This window comes from Felis catus, chromosome D1, assembly GCF_018350175.1.
Source record: "Felis catus isolate Fca126 chromosome D1, F.catus_Fca126_mat1.0, whole genome shotgun sequence".
Lineage (NCBI taxonomy): Eukaryota > Metazoa > Chordata > Mammalia > Carnivora > Felidae > Felis > Felis catus.
The window spans coordinates 77,280,443-77,308,077 of NC_058377.1; the positions used below are offsets into that span (position 1 = coordinate 77,280,443).

Here is a 27,635-nt window from a genome sequence, read left to right on the forward strand (position 1 = left end):
TTTTTAAATATATGAAGGTGTTTATGGTTAAAAGGGGGAAGTTCATTTAAAACTGTATTTGCATATATAGGACACTTTTTTGCTTAGTTCATGTTTAGTTGGAGTGATTTGAGTGCCTCTTAACTTCCATGAACTAGCTCTTCTTTCCCTATTCATCTGTTGGTGTGTCAATAGACTTAATTCTCTTTCTATTAAAACTCAAACATTCCCTATTTATTATTTTATTCCAGTGACCCAACTCATATTGCTTCTTATGCAATAAGTAACTCATGTCCCATCTCCCCAGGGTTGAGTTAGGTAACACCCTCTGGAGAGCACAACCACTGTCCCAGACAAAGCTAGGCTGAGTTTCTTCCCCTATTCTAAATGTTGGATGATACTTAAGAATAGCACATATCCCTTGCTTGTTTGACTCTGGTCATGGAAGCCAATCATCTGCCCAATCCTTTCTAGTCAGTTTCACACAAAAGGCACATTGAGCTACCATAGCTGTAAAATAATTATCCTCAGCTCCCCTGAAACCCATTCTAATGATCCTATATTGTCATGGTAGGCATGCCTAAAAGCTCCTAGGGAGCACTTTCTACACAAAATAGCCTTTCTTTCCGTTCCCAGTCTGAATCAAGTATATGCCTCCTGTGCCCTCAAATTCCATATAGTTGCTATCATTTTGGTCTTAGTAATATGGGCACATAATTCTCTCCTCTTAATTGAGAGCTCTTAAAGATAGGAAACATATCTTAGCCATATTTATCTTTTCAACAGCCAGCAGAGTTGATCCTCAGCAGATGTTATATGTAGAAATGGATGTAGGTTGAATGGATGCATGAAAGAATGAACTGACTTCTTGACCATTTCTTTACAAATAGTTTTTAGAAATGATAGATTTTCTGCCTCTTCCAAATCATAATCTATTTAGAAACTAGAATTTCCAAATGAGTTGTTACTTTTTTTTCCCCTAGCATGAAAATCTCAGCTCTTTATGTAGAGCAAAAACCCCAATAGGATTGCCAATTTATTCCTGTTAAATGCACATTCTCATGCAGGATTGTTAGCCTTCTCATTGTTTTCATCCTGGTAAGTGAGGTTAGGAGGAGCAAGCATTATGTTAAGGCATGGGGAAGCAGCACTAAATTGTAGAGTAATGATCCTAAATTACCGCAACTCCATGATTTGGAAATTAATGGGGGGAGGGAGGGTTAAACATGAATTGCATCCATTAGTGCCACATAAGCTTTTTATTGCCATTTTCCACCCTTTTCCTAGAATGCCTATCATTCAGGGGCATATAATTAGATTCCACTGAAAATGAGAAGAATAAAGAAGGAGTTTCAGAAATTAGGGTAGCATCCTTCACATATGACTGTTTATATTATTTTCCATGGGCAGTGCTTTTTCAGTATTATTTATATAATTTTTTATTATGACATCAGATTCTGTTGCATTTGGGCTCTTATGCAAGCCAAAAGGGATGGTGAATTAATCTATTACTCTTATGATTTCAGGCCAATAATACATTTACTGAATACCCCCCCCCCCAAATTGGAACAAAGATGTGCTTTGTTGTTCACAAATTGAAATGTGGTATAAGTGGTTTCTGTGGAAATGAAAGTAAAGCCCAGAAGAGAAGCCTCTAGTCATTGCAATGTCTCTGGAGTCTGATTTTTGAGTCTTTCATCTATACTATGGAGCCACTGTCTTACCTGGTAGCTTGGGAAAATGGATACCTCCTTCCTTAGTACATACTCAGCACCTTCTCTGTCCTACCTTAATTGTTCACTTTGTATATTTTTTATTAAAGTTTTTAATGCTTATTTATTTTTAAGAGAGAGAGACAGGAAGACATAGAATCCAAAGCAGGCTCCAGACTCTGAGTTGTCAGCACAGAGCCCGATGCGGACCTTGAACCCATGAACTGTGAGATCGTGATCTGAACCGAAGTTGGATGCTTAACCAACTGAGCCACCCAGGCACCCCACTTTGTATATTTTTAAATTTAGGACCATGTGGGGCGCCTGGGTGGCGCAGTCGGTTAAGCGTCCGACTTCAACCAGGTCAGGATCTCGCGGTCCGTGAGTTCGAGCCCCGCGTTGGGCTCTGGGCTGATGGCTCAGAGCCTGGAGCCTGTTTCCGATTCTGTGTCTCCCTCTCTCTCTGCCCCTTCCCCATTCATGCTCTGTCTCTCTCTGTCCCAAAAATAAATAAACGTTGAAAAAAAAAATTAAAAAAAAATAAATTTAGGACCATGTGTATTCCACCCACTAACTTCTTAGCTCCTTGGAAGGTAGAAGTCAAACCTACTTCACATATATGCACATTTATGAGGCCTTGGTTTATTAGCTGTATGAGAAATTAATCATGTTCTAATTAAAAAAGTATAATGCACATACAAATGCTCAGTTATGGTACATTTACACCTATTCAGGTATTTAAATGTGAAGTCCAACATAGCAAATCTGCACTTCTTTGTCGTGAGCTTTGTATTAATTTTCTTTTGCTGCATAACAAATTACCACTAGCTTAGTTTCTTAAAACAACACAAAAATTAATTTCTTCTCACAGTGCCTGTGGCTCAGGAGTCTGGCACAGTGTCACTTTTCACTAGATATCTCATGAGGGCATCCTAATCCAGTTTTTGGTACCCATCTATCACTGCCCGAGTTTCTGAACCTATGAAACCCAGGGATATATTTTGATTGATGTTTCTTGGTCAGAAATGCAAACCAAATTTCAATCCAATTAATAATGTAAAAAATAGCTAAGAGAACAAGAATTTCCAATTTTTGAGCAGTTACTCTTTTCAGGTCCCATGCTGAGCATTTTATACATATTACACCTTTTCTCAAAATGAGGAAACTGAGGAAGAAGGAGATTTCATTAGGTGCTTAAGTCACAAAGCTAGAAACAATTAGAGTCTCAACTGAAATCCGAGGTCCTCAGTAACCAAACATCTGCTCTAGTGTTATTTTTAACTTCTTATGATTTCTACATCTTACTAAATATCAATATTCCATCCCTTTCCACTGTCATTCCTTAGACTCTCAGATGTGTAATCAGATTAACTTCGGGTTAACTTGATAAACGAAAGTTGGATGCTTTGATTTATACCCACCAGCATTTCATGCATAAATAGTATTAGTTATTTGAAGTTAAAAATATTTAATCTTATCACTTATATTTTTATGCATTAATATATTTAAAAACTCAGAACCTGAAATTGGCTTTGAATTTGGCCTTGCCATTGAAAATGTATAGTATTCATCATATGTGTGTGTGTGTGTGTGTGTGTGTGTGTGTGTGTGTGTATATATATATATATACACATATATGTATATAAAATAATAAAGATGATTATTACATCACTATTATCATTATCACCAGAAGCATACACTCTACTCTGTGTCTGATATGGTGCTAATTTTTACATAAATTTTATACAAATTGCTTAAATCATAAATAGTTTCAAAATAATTATTAGTGTGGCTCATTTTATTGATGAAGAAATTAAGACTCAGAAAGGTTAAATAACTTGCTGAAAGTCCTGTCATTAGTAAGTATTAAAGCTGGAATTTGAACTTTGAACTTCTTTCAAACATGTGCTGCTATCTTCCTAAAACTAACATAACATCAGTGATCTGGAGGTTGAGGACAATGTTTTACATGGTATTTTTTTTCCAGTGCTTAGCATGGTGTTCATGGTGTTCTATAAATCTTTGGTGACCAAGACATATCTGTTTATTAAGGTTTAGAGGCTGAAACTGCATGGAAACTAATCTTGAAGAGAAAAAGAAACTAGACATGACTACAAAATATCCATATCACTTATTTCCATGAAGTGTATTTTGAAAAAAAGTTGGAGAATTCATCCCAGCAAAGATTATAATTTTATGTTGGCAATGTGAACTGTTGGGCTGTCTTTGAGAAGTGATGAAAAGACTTGTGTCTGGAAAACTCTAAAATTTTTGACGTATTTTGACAATTGTCTTCAATTAAGGAGTGGTTTTCATTAATAAAGTCATAAATGCACCTTCCTACAATACTATGCTAATGAACAGGAAGGAATGATCACCCTAAACTGGACAACCTTGACATAAGAACACTAGAAACACTCAACCAGCAACAGGGTACACTCCGTCTAGTTGCTCTAATGTTTTGTAAAGAATAGACTTGGAAGTCCTCCCGCTTAGCTAAGTAGGCATATTTGGGTGCAGTGAGCTGTTTCAAGCAAGCCATTTCAATTATGCAAAAGTATAAACTACTTTAGAATTACATTGTAAACAGCATTTTCAATCTTGTATTGCAATTATACGTTGAATGCAGAATCAAATCAGAATATAGAAATCCCAAAGACTGCTGGCAGAAATAAAAAAGGGACCTGATTCTCCAAACAAGGGCACAATTTCCCAGCAGCTGGCTTGGCTTCCCCAGAAACCACTCAGTTAAGTTCTTGCGGCACAGGCAAGTTCCACAGAACAACCCATTCATGGAAAAACCCTGGCACTGAATATGTCCATTAGTTATATCTTTCTTTCCCTCACTCTTAGAATTAACTCTTAAGGCAGAGTAGTAGAGCATGGGAGGCAGCAGTGATGATGTGACCAGAAATATGGGGATTAGGATGGATCATCCTGGGTGCAAGTCAGAAGTCTGGCACCCAAAGGAGCTCAGGCAAATGACTTAACATCTGTGGGCTTAGCCTCCTCCTCTATACAATAGGAATAATATTAGTAGCTACTTCTTAGGATTGTTTTAAGTATGAAAAGATATAAAGGATGAAAAGATCTTATTTCAGTGCTTAAAAGCATAATTTCTCAATGAATATTAATTTCTCATAGAGCTGACCTCCAGAATAGTGGTATAAGGAGTTCCAGGGAGCTCCTGAGAGAAGAAATAATTAATGAAAAATATTTTTTATTAAAACTTCTTTATGAGCCTCTTTTAAAGATGAAAATGAAAACATGAATTCAGAAAATTATATGCACCCCATGTTCATTGCAGCATTATTTACAGTGGCCAAGATATGGAAACAAGCTAAGTGTCCATCAATGGATGAATGGCTCAAGAAAATGTGGTGTGTACATAAATGGAGTGCTACTCAGCCATAAAAAAAGAATGAGATCTTGCCATTTATGGCAATATGGATGAAACTTGAGGGCATTATGCTAAGTGAAGTAAGTCAGAAGAAGACAAATAACCCTATGCTCTCACTTATATGTGGAATCTAAAACTAACTAACTAACTAACTAACTAACTCCTAGAAACAGAGAACAGATTGGTGGTTGTCAGAGGCATGGAATGAGGGGTGGGCAAAATGAGTGAAGGGTGTCAAGAGGTGCCAACTTTCAGTTATAAAATAAATAAGTTATGGAGATTTAACATACAGTGTGATGACTATAGTTAACACTATTGCAAATTTGAAACTTGCTAAGAAAGTAGGTCTTAAAATCGTCAATTTGAACATATCTATTATAGTTCCTTTGGACTTGTAGAAAAGAGACAGAATGCCTCAACCCTTCAGATTTATGCTATCTAGCTGTGGATAAGAGTATGAGTCTTGGAGTCCCCTAGGTTCAAATAACATCTCCACTGCTTACCAGTCGAATTCCAGAAAATAAATGGAGATCTAGGGTTTACTCCTTTGTTATTTTAAGGGGGTGCTGGCTATGTGGATATCTGTGGAAGATGGAAATTAATGGCTACTACCCTAGCAGTAGCATAAGTCAGACCATGGCTGAGCTTATAATCAGAAAAGGACCACAGTGCAGAATTTATCTATGTAGCTTATTCAGAGAAGCAGTGCCCAACAGATGGTGGACAACCAGTACTCCACAGGAGGACTGTGTAGCAGAGAGAACAATAGTAATGATAGTAACTGCTAAGGACTAAGAACTCCTTGTCTTCTATTTTTCCAGAACAGTAAGCTCTGGGGATCTTGTGAAAACACATAGGAAAGGAGAACCCTAAAACCCTACAACCCTAAAACTGCCTTTACTGAATAAATAAATAAATATGTTTTGTATCTGGAGTTCACAAAACAAATTCTTACCTGATAATTAAGTGATCTTTACAAGTAGCCTCCTTCTGTGTCCTACTGCTTGCACTGAAGATCTCTAGTGTCTGGTTATGACGATGAAATGCAACAAATTCCCCTCTGTTCCAATGCTCCCCTGAACACATGAGGTTGCAATGCTCAGATCATTCTTTCCTGTTCTCATGCTTCTCTCTTCCCTCTCTCCCCATTCCCTACCTGCTAAGTCTCTATCCACCTTTCTTTTCTAGAATTGTGCTATTTGTTTTAATAATTACAAACATTATCTAAAACTTTTAGGTCCTGCAGTATGAATTAAAACTCATAGACATCTCTCTCCATTTCAGAAGATTTAGATGAGGGATCACACCACAAGGTATGGGATCTCACTGCCTAAAGGGTTGTCAAAGCAGTCACATTACACAATAGAGAACTACAAAGGGTTTAGCTTCCCATTATGGTAAACATTGGTTTTCAAAGCTTTTCAGCTTAGATAAAATTTTGGAAATATTGGTCTACATACAATTCTGTATCTGTATGTGTATATATGTACACACATGCAAACATTTCACAGGTACACACCTGAGCGGATTATTGAGACAATTATCAGATTAATTTAATGGAAAATATTCTTCTGCAAGTCTAATGGTTCATGGGAAATTATTCCCATGGACTTGTGAAAAGGAAACTCGTACAAAATATGAATTTTGAAGTCACTTAGCAACCTCAGTTTTTAGTATGAGGCATAGAGAACAGCAGAGATTTTTTCTCAAAGCCACATAGAAATTAACAGTGAAAAGTTAGAGTTTTTCCAGTGATCTTTTGATAAGAAATATATACGTGGATCTGGGGAAGGGGAAATCCTCTTAACTGGGACAGGCTGCACATCCCTTAGAGGTGCTTACAGTGCATGTATAGCATTTCAGTTAAAATTTTTTAGTGTTTATTTATTTTTGAGAGAGACAGAGACAGTGTGAGTGGGGAAGGGCAGAGAGAAAGGCAGACAGAATCCAGAACAGGCTCCAGGATCTGAGCTGTCAGCACAGAGCCCGACACGGGGCTCAAACTCACAAACCGTGAGATCATGACCTGAGCCAAAGTTGGATGCTTAACCAACTGAGCCACCCAGGCGCCCCACATTTCAGTTAAAAACAAAACAAAACAAAACAAAACAAAACAAACAAAAAACCCCCACTATCTTGCCCTGGTATGAGCATTTGTAATAACTACAGTATAATATTCTCCAGAAGCCCCAAGATGCAGAGAGGACAGATGTACCAACGATTTAGTGTTTCCATTTCCTGGAAAGATGCCGCATAAACCTAAAAGAGTCTGGAAATTGACAGCTTTAGTGAGAAAGTGATTCAGATATTTAACTATGAAGTCTAGGCAGGTAGGGAGGAGAACCTGACTGGGTGGGAGCTGACAAGCTGAGAGAAGGTGGAATGATTGGCCATTAGAAGATGAAGGAAATGGAGGACCATATAAAGTGGAAGAATAAGTCAGTTGGAGACACCTAGGATAGAAGGTTGTAGTTAAACTTTGACATATAAAATCGTTAGATTTTGTGGGTAGAAGGTGGCCCAAGATGGCATGTTTTAATATTTATCTGGTAGAAATGGGATGGAATCGATGGTCAGTAGAGTGAGTTAGAGAAGCAACAGTGAGCTGGGTGTTAAATAGGTTATCTACCTAGAATTTTAAAGGCTCTGAAGAGGATAGAAATACTTGAATAGGAAAAAAATGTCAGACAGCAATGTATGTCAACATAAGACAGCAATACGGAGGGGTAAAAAGTAATAGAACATGGCAGCATACACACTGAAGGAAGAGGGAATTTTACAAAAGAGAGAAGGAACATTGTTCTAGAAACCATACCATAGGTATGTGGACTAAGGGAAGATGAGCACTTCTAAAATGGGGACAAGGGGGAATAAGATGTACAGAGAGGGAGTCAGGTTTGGTTAGAACAAAGGGAAAGTACATTTTACATCAAAAGATTAAAATAAGGGTATTTGCATTGTAAAGGGTTCCAGAAGGCATAGTAGAAATAGAAGGGGATGAGAGAAGGATTCGGGGGAGGTCAAAGAGGAGGAAATGCAGAGAAGTGAGTTTATAGGAGTATAGATGATGAGTAGAAGACAGTGTTGTGTTGTAAGGATAGACTCAAGTTAATCCACTTAGTTTGGATCTTAGTTCCACTGAGTCACTAGCTGTGTGTCCCTGGTCAAATTGCTAAACTCTCTAGCTGAAACTTGCCTAGGCCAAAATCACAAACCAAATGAGACATGAGATCACCCATATCCATATGAGGCATATTCTCAAAATCAAATCTGTTTCCATCATTGAAAGAAGTCATGAAGGAGAGAAGAGGCTAAAATGAAAAGCTCTCAATATAGCACAGTGTCTGGAAGAATAGTTTCACAATTCCTGGCTCCACCACCTGATGCATACATAACATTTAGTAAGTTCCTTACTTAATCTCTCTAAATTTCAGTCATAGCCATAAAATTGGGCCAATATCATTATCTATCTTACAGAACTAAAGTTATGAGAATTAATGAGATGATACACATAAAGCATTTAGCATAGTGCCTTGCGGATAGTATGCACTCAAAAAGTATTATGAATAATACTGTGACAATGCAGGGGACAATAGTCTGAGTCACAGACTATTAGAAAAAAGTGCTTTATTATGAATAGGAAATAGTCTGGCAGAGGTTACGTAAGAAACGATGTAGCCAAACTCACTTCCTTGGTCCCTCACTTCTGGTGTCTTTCTACTGACTTCTGTTTGCTATGTAACAGAGTCAGGAAATGTCATGATTCAATATTTATCCATTTTCAGGAGATCATATGATCTGCAGAGCAGATCAGACACTGGGAATCAGGTCATGGTCACAGGACATGTGATCTACAGGACATGTGATCTACAGGACATCATCATTCTCTCCCAGAGAGCAGTGACACTCCTTGTAAAATCCTGATTGAGATCGTGATATGCCACACCTCCTTTGAAAGGCTGTAAAGTGACAGACTTACTATATTAAAACAAAAAAAGTTTTGTAACAGCCAAGTATCCAGACGAATAGGGGTTATATTGCGGAGTGATTTTCAATGCAATGTTAACAAAGAACTGCTCCAGGACAGAGGAGATTCTATTCAGGGGCTGTTAGTGTGTGCGGCTGCTGCTGGCCATGGTTCTGAAAAGCTGGCTCTGGCTCCAACAGGAGCCATCCATGTTCACAAACTAGAGTGGCTAGGAGTTAGCAGAGTGTGGGGGCAGCTGTTATTTTAACTGTTATTTTCACACCAAGAGCTGCTGACCATGGATTCAAAAAGCCTTCTCTGATCCAAACAATAGCTGTCACAACCCACTGTGGCTCAGACTTGTTCTCAGTGTTCAAAGCTTTGCTCTAGCTGAAAGTGCCTTCCCCTTTCCTTTTAAACTCTAGTTAGTTCTTCCTTGATCTTCTGGCTAACTGAAGCCTGAGGATCATTAGGATTCAGAGGATTCAAAGAAGGTTCAATTTCAAGATTAATTTGGATGTTAAGATCTGGACAAGATGAGTCTATCTTTTCTGGGTCCTCAGGATTGCCAGAGGTCTTAATTTGCAGCAAAACCACAGCTCAAATCAATACAGAAGCAGACTCAGAGGACCTTCCACACAAAGAATGACTCAGGCTCAAGCAAGGTTCTCTAAGGGCTTGAGTGAGCGGTCATTGGTTAACCTCTGGGCCCAGATCAGACCAGAACCATGGTTCCTAGTCTAAATTTCATTAAAGTGAAGTTGCAGGAAAAACAAAAACAAAAACAAAAACAAAAAACAAATTGCTAAACTCTCTAAGCCTAATTTCCTTATCTCTCAAGTGGGAAATATTGAATGGGATAAGGCACATATATTTTTAATATAGCGCCTTAGACATAGTAAGTACTCAATTAAGTTATGAATATTGGTACATTATAACTTCAGGAAACTAAGGTTTTCAGATGTGTGAAACATAGCAGAGTTAGGTAGCCTGGATGCTCGTGCTTTCCAATAGATCTGTTGTAGAGTCATATAGGTATAAGCTATGACTTGCTGAAGAAGAGTAAGAAGCCAGGTGAAATTTTGCTTGGCACTTTGCTTATTACTTGAACAGTGCAGTTGTAATTTCAGTGCAGGGTGAGATGTGCTATACTGGAGAGTCTATAGGGAGGTACAGGTTAGGTACAAAGAGAAAGAGTGACTGATTCTACCTGTGTGGGAAGTCATGGAGGGCTATGCCAATGGCTCACTACTGAAATTGAGTCAGGATTTTGAAGACGGAGTAGGAACAGAGAGGGAACAGCATGTGCAAAGACATTCAGTCATGAAGGGCATGGGCTGTTATGCTGAGAACAGCGAGAGAGTCAATGGGGTGAATTCCAGCTAGAGGTGGGAAAAGGGTAGGAAATGAAGCTGGTAAGTGGGCTGATTCTAAAAAGCAAGTAAGAAGGAACCAAACAATAGTGGAATGAGTAGTTTGGGATCAGTAAGAGACATGAACTGTGTAGGAAAGTCTTCCTACACTAGGTTCTCCACAGGAAGGATGTTCCTGAAGAAAGAAACAAGGAATTTGGGGCAAACAAAAGTAATAGATATAATAGATAGGCTATCTCTAGGGAGAAACATAACTTTCAAATCACTGTCTCTCTCAGATCAGGGCCTGAATTTCATCAGCATTTCATTCCTCCTTAATTGTCAACAATTCACAAAATTACTTCACACTGAAATTTCAACGACATATTACAATTTTGCCAGGTCCAAACCCACTTTTAAAGATAAGGAGACTGAAGTTCGGGAAAGGTTAAGTCTTTGCAAGGAGTAGTGCTGGTTAGTGGCAGAGTTACAACTTAGAATTCCAGCATTCTGAATGCCGGTGCAGGGAGCTTTCCACAAGACTACCCTGACCGTCAGTAAAGCCCCTTCCTCCTGAATTCTTTGATGTGGTATATATGTGTGTGAGGGCTAGGGCAGAGAAAGGGAATAAAGGAGAGCAACTGAAAAACCACAAAGAGGAGTATAGAAATGGCAGAGTAGGGAGAGTATTGAAGGCCAGTGTCAAAAATAGAGCATGTGTGTATGTGCTGCGACAATGGCTTCTTGGCAAAATTATCTTTGACTTTTCAGTTCTAACAATTATATAACTGAGACTGTCCTGAGAATATTCCTTTTTTCAAAAGATTTTTATATGAAGAAATTTAACATGGGTCAGTAGATTCTCCTACAAGAAATTATAAAAAGTTATGACCTCTGATAGTTAAAATGTAGAGTCGCTGCATAATTTCAGAGATCCAAGATTTGCAAAAACGTTGGAAAGAGATGGAAAAACTCGCAAGGACTTGACCCAAGGGATTAACTTCTCCATAGAGGAATGTGTCAATTAGGAAGCTGCATATTTGCAAGGAAGTGCAGAAAGGAAGGGTTGGAGCAGTAAACATTGGTAATACCTGCCCCCCTCCCATCTACTATGAAGTGGTGTCTTGATACAGGTCCCCACAGCCCAGTCCCTGTGGCAAACTGATCTCTACTGTGGACATGGTTTCATTAAGACACCAAAGAGTATGTCTGGTGATAAGTGAACACAAAATCGTACAACTCACTGACTGACCTGACCCTTTTCCGTGCTCAGCAATCAAACTCAGCGAGTAATTTCACTTCCCATGAAGATTTTCTTAGTGAGGGGATGAACTGGTCATATCGATGCAAATGTGCTCAGCTTTATGACAGTTAAATTTCTCATTGTAACTCAATATGATAGCCTTTGCTTTTTACATCATTTATCTGGAGCTTGATTTGTGGGAATTCATTCCAAAAAGACAGATACGCTCTCAATGTGCTAACAAAATTGTATCTGTGAACTGACAAGGCTGAATGAAGGCCACCCTCTGGACCATGCTGAATTCTCCAAGCCAAGGACATCTTGTGAACCCCTTGGCAGCCAGCAGTCAGCTTTTTCCTTGAGGCCCTTGATCCTTCTGTGTCCTTAGCTTCAAAACTTTACAATCTCCTACCCAGAAACATATAATTAAAGCAATCAAAAGATGTTGATCACCTTCCCAAGTGAATATAAAATTTCCTTAGTAGGGTTCTTTTTTCCCTCAAGCCCAGGAAAATGCTAACTAAAGATCATATCAATTATCAACAAAGCACTACAGAAAAACAATTGAATTTTTTTCTTTCCTTAAGCCTTCACTTACATTTTACTAAGGTATCAAACCAGCTTTTTTTTTTTTTTCACTGTGGTACATTATGTAGAAGGGAGTCTAGAGACAATAATCTATATTTTCAATCACATGCAATAATGATTACAGCAAATTGCCATAAAATTATCGCTCTGTTTTAGTAAACACTGTATCTAAAAGGTATCCTTTGTGTTTCAAAGCAGATAAAATAAACTCATTTATGCTAATACCTATGTTAACGCTCAGTAAAAATTTCCTAATGCATTAATTATGGCTCTAGATAGACCAATGATTATTTCATATATTCTAATTAGAAATCACTTTAGTCAGTCAGCCATACACATCAGTAAACAAGTAGAATGAATTCCCCAGGGAGGTGATAAAAAGACAATGATTTCCTTTGCACTACAGCTTGGAGAATTTACCCCACAATCAAGGAGTAATTAGAGAAGAAAATGAGGAGTTAGTAAACATACTTGCAGGTGGGAGCATTTGGCAAGGCTGTTTCTTTGCAAAGATGAAGTGAAAATGGACACCTTCATTACTAATCATATATGGGGAAATACACTAGCTATCATGATCTCTTCTCAGAAGTAAGCAACAAATACAATCAAATTCGTTGCTTTTGCAGGAGCACAAATTGGAATGTAATCATCTCATTTAAATGCTAGGTTCCCAGAAGGGAGAAAGATGAAACCAACTCAGCATGTTCTAATGATTCATCCCTTTATTACAGAGCTTTATCCCCTCAAGATCAAGCTAATTGGTATTAATTTTTGATGCTATTGTTTGCAATAGGAGCCCTCATTCCAACTTTTGGTCCATGATCCAATGATTAAAATAAGGAGCAGAGGTGGTAGTGGAAAGAGGGAGAGTCATTAAACTGGCTGATTTAACCACTATCTGTATTTGGACCTCCCATTTATCATCCTATTTTTAGCTGTCAAAAATATTTTCAAAAATTATTGTGTAGATAGAAGAGGTATGGCTTTATAACACATGCATTTGTTATATATATAATTTCTTATCAAGTTGGTGTCACAAATGCAAGCTGCATTCTTTGGCTTGCAGACTTGTTTTCAGTTAATTTGCTCACTTGCCAGCTATTTTTACACAGCACCAGTAAATACAATCTCATAACTAACAATGATCCACATTACTGAAGGTGAAATACTCAGAGGTCCTTTAGTTCACATTTGGGGCTTGGATGTAGAACATTTTAATTATCTGGAAAGCAGTCAAACAGCAAATCAAACATTAAAAGACCAAAAGCATCTTTATAAAATTACAATTCAGCTTCTGGGCTTTCATAATAATTTGTTTCTCTGACCATAGAAAGCCTTAGAAAAAGTCAGCAAGTCATTCTATTAGTCTTAATGGAGAAATAAAGTCTTGAACTCATGAACAACTGTCTTAAAGAAGAGAGAAAGGTCCCCGCTTATTAAAATTAGTGTCAATCAGTTTAGACAGGTAATCAATAACTGTCCACTTACATTGTTCAGTCAGCCATATTACTCAGAAATAAGCCTTGTATCTATTTTAGTTTCACTGATACCTTATCAGGATTAAATTGTGGGTGGGAAAGTTGGGTCATTTCAGAAAACCTTGGAATAAATTTGTCAGAAGAACTGTAAGCCTCATGCATTTATCTGGAATTCTCTTATTATGCTAACCTGAACTGATCATGAGAAGTTAGGGGGAAAAAATGGAAGAGTAATGCTCAGGGGCATAAGTCTTTCAAAGGCTTAAAAACTTACCTGTTTAAATATATTTGCTAATGGATTATGGATTTATGATACTATAATAAAATGTGGTCTCCAAACAGGGTCTATTTCAAAAAGATCATAATTCTATTTCTCAAAAGGTGAATATTTAGATATAAGCCAATTATTTAGTATTTAATTCAATAAACTCATGAATATAAAATGTATGGTAGCTCATGGATGATATATTGAATGGTTATGACAAATGATGTTCTTCATATGGTGGTTAAACTATTATATGGTTCACTTGCTTCCCAATTCTAAGTCCTAATTTTCAGATGTATGTTCCTTAAAAACCATTAGAGGAAACCATCTGGAAACTGAAATTCTCATTTATTTTGAAAGGACTACAGACATGAGATTCAAAAAAAGGAAAGAAAGAAAGAAAGAAAGAAAGAAAGAAAGAAAGAAAGAAAGAAAGAAAGAAAAGAAAAGAAAGAAAAAGAGAAAGAAAGAAAAAAGAAAGAAAAAAGAAAGAAAAGGAAGGAAGGAAGGAAAAGAGGGAGGAAGGAAGGAAAAGAGGGATGAAGGGAGGAAGAAAAAAGTGAGAGAGAGTAACAGATGTATTTATTGTACATTGAGTATCAGTGATAAGGAAATACTAGAATAGATGTTGGAAAGAACAGTGGAGCATCTAGCCCAACAATTTTTTTTATAAAAGAAAATACAGACATATTTTCCCCCAAGAGAATCAACTACTTAAACGCAAAGCAGAAATTTGAAAGAATATTTTGGAGCTTCCAATTCAGTGTTCATTCCACTGAATCCAGGAACCATATTTTTTTCTGTCCCTATAATAGATATTTCTACTTTCCTTTGAACATTTTTGATATACAAAAAATTAATGAAGTGAGGAAGCATTTAAGCCTGGAATTAGGTTATCTCAAGTTTTGGGTCACTTTGAAACCCAATCATTTATCTAGGGTGTGTAGATTTTTCCCCTTAAACTACTTAAATCATAATAACAAATATATCTCCATAAGACAAAATCTTATACATATTCAGTGAAATTCCATTACAACCACACTTGAATAATTACCCCAGGGGTGCCTGGGTGGCTCAGTCAGTTAAGCATCTAACTTGATTTAGGCTCAGGTCATGATCTCACAGTTTGTGGGATTGGGCCCCACATAAGGCTCTGCTGACAGCACGGGGCCTGCTTGGGATCTCTCTCCCCCTCTTTGCCCCCCTCTCTCAAAATAAATAAACTTAAAAAAAAAGAATTACTCCACCAAGCTTTCAGCTTTCATCGTCCAACAACCTCACTACAAAGGAATAGTTGACCATCTCACTGAAGGGTGAAAATCACTCTCAGAATGTACTTTCTGATTAATTCCTTTTTTTTTTTAATTTGGTTAATACTTATCTAGCACATGCGGAAGTCCCCTCAGATATAAAAAAAAAAAAAGCAGCCTTAAAATAAACTTTATAATTAGTTTAAGGCCTTTTAAAAGACACAAGCGATGTTAAATATCAAGATGTGGGTACAGTGCCACCTAGAAATAAGTACGTATCAAAGAGGTGGCAGTGGATAGTGTCAAAGCATTCAGATCTTGGTTGAAAATGTGACTGCGCTAATTACATTACTTGGGTTTGAATCTTGGCTGCTCACTTGTTAGCTGTATGATTCTGCTTCAGTTTTCTGATCTGCGTAATGAAGCCAATAAGAGTACCTCTCTGTGTTAGGGCTTCTGGGAGAATTAAATGTATTAAAAAATAAATTGTGTCTCACAGTAAGCACTCAATAAATACATGATATGATGACTACTGTTATTATTAATGTCCTTTATTCTCCCTAATGTCCCATCTCTCATCACTTAGAGATGTCTGATCTTAGCAACAGAAGACTGAGGCATTGGCCAAAATCAAGTGTTCAAAAACAAAATTGGAGATGACAAAAAAATGGCAAAATATAGCAAAGCACTTGATATTATGGAAAGTAATGTGTTTTTCATTTTCAGGTCACATTTGTGCCCTTAAAATTACATATTATGGTGAATCATAGACATATTAAAAATATTATGGAAAAAGACACAATTCTGAACCCAAATATAAAATTCCTTGGCTAAAACATTCATTACAAGGTAAAATTGTAGGTTTGCTTTGGACTTAAATAGAAAAACAACAGTTTATGAGGCATCTTGCATTAAAGAGGATCTAGTTTAAATTTGGTGACAATTTAATGCTAGTGCTACATTCATCTACAGACTCAGAAACCATTACAAACATGTACTGTATCATTATCCTTGTGTTATGGAGACTCCAAAGCATAGGAGATTAGTGTTTTCAGGCAAATAAGCATTTCTTGGCCTGCTACTGGGTACTGATGAGTGTCCTAGGAGATAAGGTATACCTTCAAATGTCTCATTTACTACCATTTTCTGAAAAAAGAAAGAAAGAAAGAAAGAAAGAAAGAAAGAAAGAAAGAAAGAAAGAAAGAAAGAAAGAAAGAAAGAAAGAAAGAAAGAAAGAAAGAGAGAAAGAAAGAAAAAAAGAAAAAAAGAAAAATGCTGATTGAAGTAAAAAATGAGTGAGACATACAAATTCAATTTAACAAACATTCGTAATACCCAGCACGATCATAGTTACATAGGGGGACATCAATGTGGCTGAAACAGGATGCTTTTCCTCAAGGAGAGAATAATTTTGCTGATGAGATAATCATAATGATGATGGCTAATGTATTTTACGTGCTTACTAGGTGTCAAGCATTGTAGTACATTGTTGATACGTGTTATGTCATTTATTTTTATGACCACCCTATAACTAATCTACCCAATTCATAGTAAGAAAATTGAGGATTAGGGAGGTTGAGGCGCTTTCCCAAGGATATGTGATGGAGGCTGGGGAGGTTACTAACACATCTGCCTCACCACAGGTGGGTCTTCATGATTCTCCCCATTGGTGGGGCTCTGAAACTCCCAAATAGCCCTGACCTTTTGGTGACTAGAAGCTCCTTCCAGAGCTTCACATTTACAACCTTATCTCCTCCTCTGTTTTCTCTCCTTCCTTAAAGAGGTTGGCATATAGATCAGTATCTTAGTTCTTGACAGTTTCCATAACCTACTCTTCTCCAAAGATCTCATTTTCCATTCTGTTCAGTAATCCATTCACTGACCTGAAGCCAATTCCATAGTATTGGAACCAACCTAAGTACCTTGCTTTCTCTCACTGTTAATGTAGTTTCTTGGCAAAATCTAGCCTTGGATAATTTCAATGCTCCATTATTTTTTTCCCATTTTATTGAGATATAATTGACATACAACTTTGTATTAATTTAAGGGGTACAACATAATGACTTGATAAATGTATATGTTGCAAAATCATCACTACAATAACCTTAGTTAAAATCCATCACCCACATTGTTACACATTTCTCTTTTGTCATGAGAACTTTTAAGATCTACTCTCTTAGCAATGTTCAACTTTTGAATATGCATTACAGTGTTGTTAACTATAGTCATCCTGCTGTATATTACATCCCTAGAACTTATTTATCTTCTAGCTGGAAGCTTGTACCTTATGATTATCTTCACACACTTTCTCCATCCCTTCCCTCCCCTGCCTCTACTTCTGGCAACCATCAGTTTGTTCTCTGTTTCTTAGAGTTTGGTTTCTTTAGATTCCACATATAAGTGAGATCGTACAATATTTGTCTTTTTCTGTCTGGCTTATTTCACTTAGCATAATGCCCTCAAGTTTCATTCATGTTATTGTAAATGACAGGATTTCCTTCCTTCTTTTTATGGATGAATAATATCATACGGTGTGTGTGTGTACATATGTATGTATGTACACATATATGTATATAGTATATGTACATATACATATATGTGTGTAAATAAATATATGTGTATATTTACATATATGCTTATACACACACATATATACATGCACCACATGTCTTTATCCACTCATCTGTCGATGGACACTTAGGTTGTTTCCACGTCTCAGTTATTGTAAATAATGCTGCAGCTAATATGGGGATGCAGATATCTCTTTGAAATACCGGTTTAATTTCCCTTGAAGATATGCCCAAAAGTGGAAATCCTGGATCATATGGTAGCTCTATTTTTAATTTTTTGAGGAAACTCTGTACTGTATTCCATAGTGGCTGTTCCATTTATATTCCCACCAACAGTGTGTAAGAGTTCCCTCTTCTCCCCATCCTTGATAACACTTGTTATCATTTGTCTTTTTTTAGTTTATTTATTTATCTTCAGAAAGAGAGAGAGCAGGGGTGGGGCAGAGAGAGAAGGAGAGAGAGAAGATCCCAAGTAGGTTCTGTACTGTCAACATGGAGACCCATATGGGGCAAACTGGCGAACTGTTAGATCATGACCTGACCTGAACCAAAATCAAGAGTGGGATGCTTAACCAACTGAGCCACTGAGGTGTGCATATTATTTTTTGGTGACAGCTATTCTAGCAGGTGTGAGGTGGCATCTCATTATGGTCTTGAGTTGTGTTTCCCTGATGATCAGTGATATTGAGCACATTTTCATGTACCTGTTGGCCATTTGTATATCTCCTTTGGAAAAATGTCTATTCAGTTACTCTGCCCATTTTTAAATTGAATTTTTTTTTTTTGCTATTGAGTTATATGAATTATTTATCTATTTTGGATATTAACCACTTATTAGGCATACAATTTGCAAATATTTTCTCTCATACCATAGGTTGTCTTTTCATTTTGTTGATGGTTTCTTTCTCTGTGCAAAAGCTTTTTAGTTTCACGTAGTCACACTAGTTTATTTTACTTCTGATGTCTTTGCTTTTGGTTTCAAATCCAAAAATCATTCCTAAGACAAATGTTAAGGAGTTTATCACCTATGTTTTTATCTAGAAGTTTTATGGTTTCAAGTCTTTTGTTCAAATCTTTATTTTTGTGTATGATGTAAGATAGGGTTCCAGTTTCATTCTTTTTCATGTGTCTATCCTTTCCTCATTGCATATCCTTAGCTAGTTTGTTATAAATTGATTGACCATATATGCATGGGTTTACTTCTGTGCCATTTGTTCCATTAATCAACACATCTGTTTTTATGCCTATACTATGTTGTTTTAATTATGATAGTTTTGTAATATAGTTTGAAATCAGGAAGTGTGATGCTCTCAATTTTGTTCTTCTTTCTCAAGAATATTTTTTTGGTTATTCAGGTCTTTTGTGGCTCCATACAAATTGTAGGATTGTTTTTTCTGGTTTTATTTTAAATGTATAATCACTCCTTTTAAGAGCACTTTAAGTGTGACACAGGAATCAAACTAAATTTCTGTAGTTTAATAGTTTTTGAAATTTTGTTTCAAGACCCTCTTCTCCAAAAATTTATATAATCAAGAGCTTCTGCTTATGTGGGTTGTATCTACCAATATTTGTTATACTAGAAATTAAAGTAGAGAACATTTAAAACATTTCTTAATATATTTAAGAATAAAATAAGTCCATTACACATTAACATAAATATGTTATGAATAATAATTCTACCTTGCAACAACAAAAAAAAGTTGATGAAAAGAGTATTATTTTATATTTTGCAAATCTCTGCAGTGTCTGGCTTAAGAGAAGACAGCTAGATTCCCCTGTCTGCATCTGCACTGAATCTCTTGCACTACCATATGCCATGCTATCTTTTTTTAATGTTTATTTATTTTTGAAACAGAAAGAGACAGAGTGTGAGTGGGGAAGGGGCAGAGAGAGAGGGAGACACAGAATCCGAAGCAGGCTCCAGGCTCTGAGCTGTCAGCACAGAGCCCAATGTGGGCTCTCATGAGCCATGAGATCATGACCTGAGCGGAAGTCAGATGCCCAACCGACTGAGCCATCCAGGCGCCCCATATGTTATGCTGTCTTTGAAAAATTCCAGTGTATACTGACAAGAGAATGAGAGTAGAAAAGCAAATAATAATATTATTTTTTTAATGCTTTTTAAAATTTATTTTGAGAGAGAGAGAGAGAGAGCAGAGGAGGGGCAGAGAGAGAGGGAATGAGAACCCAAGCAGGCTCCACCCTGTCACTGCAGAGCCTGACGTGGGGCTTGAACTCACAAACCATGAGATCATGACCTGGGCTGAAACCAGGAGTCAGACACTTAACCAACTGAGCCACCCAGGCGCCCCAATGATATTATAGTGAAAATAGTTTTGACCTTTCAGACCCATGTAAAGGCCCTTGTGGGTCTGTAGGAGCCCCCCAGCAACAACTTTAAAACTGCTTCTTTAATCACTCATTTCCTCCCTCAGCTAGATAAATAAACTATTTTCCACTGTATTCTTTTCTCCTCAAACCTTCAACACCTACTTTCCTCTCTTTGCTCATAATTGACATAAATACAACATAAATACTTGAAAAGTAGAAGCATTGGAAGAGAAGTTCCATACATTCTCACCACTTGCTACCAGCCCACCTTCATCTGTACCTATATACTATACCCAACCCCTATGCCCTACCTTGACTCTGAAGGAGATGCTTCCTCTTTTTTTTTTTTCTTCAGTGTTTCTCTTTTTGCCTCCTCAAGAATATTGCTTCAGCTTCTGCATCATTTTTTACTTCTTTCTTGGGTCATGTCCACCACCATTTTAATTTGTTTCAGAAGATTACATCATAAATGTTGCCCCTTAATTCCACTCCCCATCTCCAGCTATAGTGCCATTTTCCCCCTTTGAAGGCAAACCTGTTGACATAGCTGCCTATACACCCTATCTTAAGTTCCTCTACTTGGCATTCTCTCTTGAATGTATTGCTTTCTGACCTTTCTCCCACCATTCCCTATCACTTGTGATAGGACTTGTGAAGAACTCTAGTGGCTTCCATGTTGCTAAATCCTTGGACATTTCTTTGTTTTCACTTTATGCAAGTGAACTGCATTTGACACATTTGATCATAGTCTCATTCTTAAACAATCTTTCTTCACTTAGCTTCTGGGTCACTATTCTTTCTTAATTTTCTAGTGCTTTACTAGAGGCCCTTCTTAGTCTCCTTGTTGATTCTTTTCATGTCCCTAACCATTAATCATGGAAATGATCCAGGGCTCATTCCTTGGATGTCTTCTCTCTCTGTACTCTTTTCTTATGTAATCTCATTCAGGCTCATCATTTTTAAAACCATCCAAGTGTACACGTACTCCCAAATTTACATCTCCACTTGGACCTTTTCACTGAGCTCCATACAGTTATGGCCCACGTAATATCTCCATTTAGATATCTAATATGCCTTTTGAACCTTAAGACTGAACTCCTGATTCACTGTTCCTATCTACCCAAACTTATCTCTCCACAATCTTCCCTAACTTTGTAAGTTGTAACTAATCCCTCAAGTTGATCTGGCCAAATAAAATCTTGGAGACTTCCAAACATAAGTCAGATTTTACCACTTCTCAAGCTGCTTCACTGTTTAATCTCCCTCATGAAAAACCTATGTCCTTCCATTAACCTATAAAATCCTACACAAACTGTTCCTGTGCTGACTTTGTGGCCTTTTCTTCTGCCCTTCTTTCTCTGATTCACCCATCTCTGGCCACAATGGACTTCTTTCTGGTGCTTGAATGCCATACTTTAAGCTGAGGGGTCTGGACATATTTCATCAGTAATGGGAAGACACTGCAAAATTTATGCTACAAAACATTTCTTCAAAGAGATCAGTCCCTGTTCTTTTGTTGGAATCTGATCAACCCTGGGAAATTGAGGCAGCATCTAAAGTTTGACACAGCGGTTCTGATGACCTAAGACTTCCAATTCCCTTTCAAGAACACTTTTATCTTTCAATGGATTTCAATACCAATTAAATCTGATCTGAGTATTGGGTGGTCACAGTTACACTGACAGAATTTGATTGCAAAGAGTAAAAATACATAAGTGTTTGATGAGTGGTAGAGAGAATGAAGACTGTGGAAATTCATAAAGTAAGGATAAATAGGGCTGCCTGAGTAGCTTAGTTGGTTAAGTGTCTGACTTCTGCTCAGGTCATGATCTCATGGTTTGTGAGTTCAAGCCCCACATTGGGTTCTCTGCTGTCAGCATGGAACCCACTTTGGAATCTGTCTTCCTCTCTCTGCACCTCACCTGCTTGCACTTGCGTGCATATGCACTCTCTCCCAAAATTAAATAAACGTTAAAATAAAATTTTTAAAAAAGGATAAATAAATATGGGGTCAGAGAAGTTTTTATGGGGAAGATAGCTCTTTAACTCTATTTTGAATAGTAAGTACTATGTGGATAAGTTAAAATCATCACAGGGATAGAAAGAAGAGGCAGAATTTTTTGAACAGGGCAAGGAGGCAAGATTTAAGAGTAGGGCATCATGAAGGAGCAAATCGACTGAAAAAATGAGCTTACATTAGAAGGTAAAGTGCGTGAAATGTTTATACTCAGCTCCTCTAAATTTAATGAGCTTAGTCCTTCCACATTCTGAAGGATCTATAAATTCAAATCCACATAATTTCTTTCCACGATAACATTATGGCGATTTGTGTGTATTTACAGCATCTTGGCCTGATTCTATTTTTTAGAGTAGAACATATTTATTTTCAAAATATTCAAACTTTGAGTTTCAATAGTCATTTTTTTTTTCTTTTTAAGTGGAGTAGTATTCTTAGTCCCATTAAGTTTAAAGATCAGGAAAATGTTCAGGTAGTACTTTTTCTACAGTGTATCTGATTTGATTTTGAAGCAGAAATCAAATCATATCTGATTACCATTCAACTTGTGGGCAGCACCACTGTTAAGATAAAAAGCCACTGGGGCACATGGCTGGCTTAGTAGGTAGAGCATGTAACTCTTGATCTTGGGGGTTGTAAGTCTGAGACTTACATTGGATATAGAGACTACTTAAAAATAAAATCTTAATAAAAAAAGCCATCAGAGAAATATGTACAAACTCACAGTCTCTTCCCTAATGCTCTCAGAAATGCAGTTTCCAATTCATTGTATCAGACTAAAAAAAATAAATAAGCATTCATGCTCGGAAACAATATGTCAATGACTCAGTATCAGTATCCTTCTCCACCATCCATCAATTTTTGTTCTATGTCAAGTGCTGTTTCCATAATCAATCTTTGGCTGTTTGTGATTGGTATTAAGCACCTTTTGTGCTTTCAAGGTATTGCAAGTAAGTGCAAACCAAAGAGAAAATAGATCGTTCAAGCACCAGCTTTATTTATGCTCTGACACCAGTACCCTTGCCTTCATCTTTTTCCATGCATTGGCTGATTTCCCAATATCCACGCAAAAGATAAAAATCTTACTATCACAATAAATGTTGTGCACAATATTGTGCTTTTGATAGCACAATAAAAATTGGTTTCAGGAAGTGAATTTGGCCCATTCTTTGCTACGTTATTGCATTTTAAGACACATTTACTAAAAAGGAGAGAAAATTTTCACTTCAGAGTTATTCAGAATGTGTAGCTTTTTCTTTTTTCTTTTCTCTTTTTAAGCACAAAAATGGAAGTTCAGATTTGGAGACAATAGTTTTCTTTCTTTTGTTTATTCCTTTGAGACAAAACTTTCACACTCTGGACAAGGACAATGTCAATGAACAGAAAAAGTTTAGAAAATTCCATGCAACAGAGAATAGTTTTAATTACTTACCTATGTAATTTCCAAGCTCCTATTACCAGTCATGGTTGTGTTCTTTTCCAACTCTACTCAACACCTACAAAATGAACATTTAAAGATAATTGGTTATTTTGGTATACTGCATTATATTGAAAAGAATGTATACAGATATCCAAAATTCAATAACCCAGAACATTGGCTAAACATTTTATGCTTACATTTTGAAGAAATAAGGTTTTTTGTTTGTTTTGTTTTGGTTTTGGGAGGGTTTTTTTTGGCTAATTTTTTCCCTTTCAACATCCATGTTCACATGCTCAGTTATAGGACTTTCTATTGAAGGATACCTGATAGAGAAAGTCAGGAGGCAGGGTTACTTTTCCCATCCATGCTAATGTAGCAAGAGTGGACTCAGCTGAACATTAGGAAGAAATTAGCTTAGGGGTCTACCATCATTCTCCTCCACCACCCAGAGCATATTTACACTAATTGTTTGCATAAGAATTTGGGAAGAAACCTGTCTTGTTTGGAGGGTTTTTAGTAATGAGAACACTGGACTCTCCATGATTGCTACTATTGTTGCTACAGAGAGAGAGAGGTGATTTGGGGTACAGATATCTGAGAGAGATGCGAAACCAATAGGGTCTTAACACCTGAAATGGTGAAAAACAACATTGGAGCATGTGGCAACATTGGAGCATGTGGCAACTTTGTAGCAAGAAAACAGTCCTTTAATAAACGTACCAGTAGAACTGGCAGCACTGACAAAGGGCTCTGATCAAAGGGTTTGTGGGATTATCCTTTGATGAGATGGCCAGAATAGAAAAATATTTCTTGTTTTTGCTAGTTCAACACCCACTCCCCTTTCTTCTGGTAACAGCACCTTGAATTTCCTTTGTAACCACTCCACTGTCAGCTCATGCTGGGACTTCCCTCCTCCCACAGGAGTAGGGATTTAACCCAGGCCCGACAAAACAGAGTATTGTAAAGTTTTTTGAATATTTTTTTAAGAAATTGAGACATACATTCCACAGAATTCATTCTTTTAAAGGCTATAGTTCTTTGATCTTCAGCATATTTACCGAGCTGTGCAACCATCACTAATATCTAATTCCAGAAGAATTTTATCATCCCCTCACCCCCAAAATACCTTGTACCTATTAGCAGTTGTTCCTCATTCCCATCCACCATCAGCCCTTGACAACCACTAATCTACTTTCTGTCTCCATAGATTTTCCTGTTTGGATGTTTCATACAAATGGAATCATATAATATATAATATTTTATATCTATCTTCTTTCACTTAACAGAATATTTTCAAGGTTTATCCATGTTGTAGTATCAATATCTCATTCCTTTTTATGGCTGAATAATATTCCACTATATGGTAATAGTACACTTTGTTCATTTATCAGTTGATGGGCACGCCACTTTTTAAGAAATTATTTATTTTGGAGGGAGGGAGGGAGGGAGGGAGGGAGGGAGAGAGAGAGAGAGAGAGAGAACATAGCAGGGGAGGGCCAGAGAAGGTGGGGGGCAGGGAGACACAGAATTCAAAGCAGGCTCCAACCTCTGAGCTGTAAGCCCAGAGTCCAACATAAGGCTCAGACCCATGAACTGTGACATCATGACCTGAACCAAAGTCAGATGCTTAACCAACTGAGCCACCCAGGCATTCCAATGGGCATTTCACTTTTTAGCTATAAGACTGATGCTATCATGAAAATTCATGTATGAGTTTTTATGGGAATATAGGATGTAAATTATGTTGGCTCTATGATTTGAGTTGAATCATTGGCTCATACAATAAAGCCATATTTATGTGTAATAGGGAAAATAATAGCAATTCTCTGAGCAGACTGTAAGAAGCTTCAATCTTATTCTTTTCCTTCCAGTGGTTCCAGACTGCTATTTGCCCACATGATTGTGGTATGTTAGTTTTTGATGTTGGTGTGGAGCTTAGAAGAGAAGGATGGGAATAGGAGAGGTTAAAATACTATAAATCTTACTGTTATTCCCCTATCAAGAACTTTTTCTTGAATAAATGCTCCCCAGGTGGCTGAAAACTTTTAGCTAATATCCAGAGTTCTGAAAACATTGATTGTGATGATTTCTGCCAGTGTTCTTATTGCTTTTATGAAGGATAGGATTTTTGGAAGTCCTTACTCTGCTATTTATAGCTGATATCACTAAGCCTGTAGTTTGTGCCGTGATTGATTCTGTCAAAGCATGTAACTTGATCCGGTCCTAAGAAAAATGACTTGACTTTTGTAAATGCTGAGGGTTTGAGGTCTGAGTATGGTAGTTTTTTGAGGGGCACTGCCCATATCCCCAGGGCCTTGTAGCTTCACTGCAAGTCTGCCAGCTCCTACTAGTGGATATTTACATTTGGTTCCTGCCTAAGGGCTTTATCTAAAGCCATTTAAGTCTGTTCCAGCCTCATGTACCTCAACCTGGACATTCTTCTCATAAACAATAACCAATACTAGCTGGTGTACAAGGGTCCAATCTTCCTGGTCCTTTAGGTGGTATAAATGTGACATGTATTTTTACATTGTTGCCCTTCAGGGTAGGACTTCGGTTGCCCAAGGTGGCAGTTGATTTATAATGCACTCCCCATTTGTTCCTTTACCTTCCATGTCCTGCTTCCCCAGTTCCTACTGATGTCTCCTGTACCTCTCATATAAATTACTTGGACTTGAAACTGTTTTTCAAAGTCTGTTTGGGGAAAAATTCAACTTAGAGAGATTGTAGGCTAGGAGTCAACTGCAAACAACCTATTCTATAATAAGAAAGCTGACCTGGGAAGAAGCCATCCAGGCGTAAAGTCTGACAGAGCAGAGTTGAGTTCTGGTGACAATTTTTAAAAAAAATATTTATTTATTTTTGAGATAGAGAACTAGTGGGGGAGGAGCAGAGAGCAAGGAAGACAGGGGATCTGAAGAAGGCTCTGCACTGACAGAAGAGAACCCAATGCAAGGCTTGAACCCATGTGAAAGCATGATCTGAGCTGTAGTCAGACAACTAACTGACTAAGCCACCCAGGTGCCCACTGGTGACAATGTTTAAATGTCCCTTTAAGTCCTGATTCTGTGGAACTTTAGTTATGTGGGCCAAAATATTCCTTTTGTTTCAAATGAATTTCAGTTAGGTTTCTTTCTTTCTTCATCTTCTTTTTTTTTTTTTTTTTTGCCTCTGGAATAATTCTGCATAACATAGTATTTTATTATTGACTATGGACTTAAGGAAAAACCCCACAATAATGGATTGAAATAAGCAAAGCTAAGTTTATGAAACCAGTTAACAGCACCTTGACAGAGTCTTAGTAATGTCTTACAACCAAAGATACTTATAAAGTTTAGGATTTAAGCTCTAGTCATTTAAATCAGGCCTTTAATGGTAAGTAACTGTGACTGGGACAGAAACCTGACATAATTGCTTAAGATTGGTGACACAGCATGGCGAGCATCTTGAAGCAAGCCTTGATAAGTAAACTGCTTGCTTGAAAATCAAGCTATTTGCCTAGTTGAGCAATCCATCATCCTATGAGAACTGTTTGCCCAGATGAGCAAACTGTTTGTTCAGATAAATGGACATGGAAGAATATCCTAAAGCAAACAGTGAAGTTATTTATCAGTTTAAAATCTTCCAGTAATAAACAGTTAAGTCTTACTGACACAGGTGTTCTCAATACTTAAGCAATGTGATACAGGTGGTATGAGTTCTTATAAAGAGTAGGATTTGTCTCCATGGGGACAGTCAGTGACATTGAAGGAATTCTAGGCAAGGGAGAAAAAACAACATAAAGGTACTAAAGAATGGACAAAATATTAACAATGCTGGAGTAAAGTAACTAGGAAATTAGCTACAAAAGGGTATTTAGGTGAGATGTGTAGAACCAGGAACCAGAACTTTGTCCTCTTAGAAATGGGGAGCCTTTGAAGGTTATGAAACACCTTACTACTGAAAAGTGTTTCTGTTTGGATTTTTTGTTTGTTTTGTTTTGTTTTACTATGAAATCTTGGCTTTTAAGTGGTCACACAATATAATGTACCATCAACTGAGGAATTTGTAATTTCAAACTTCT

General features: G+C 37.2%; 1 long non-coding RNA gene across 1 annotated transcript in view; it reads right to left on the reverse strand.

Annotated features, from left to right (window-relative positions):
* LOC123380541 overlaps positions 1–27,635 on the reverse strand; it is a 117,551-nt gene that overhangs the window by 53,185 nt on the left and 36,731 nt on the right. The window contains exon 2 of the long non-coding RNA XR_006586447.1: positions 23,585–23,648. This is a non-coding gene — a long non-coding RNA (uncharacterized LOC123380541). The remainder of the gene's footprint in view (positions 1–23,584; positions 23,649–27,635) is intronic.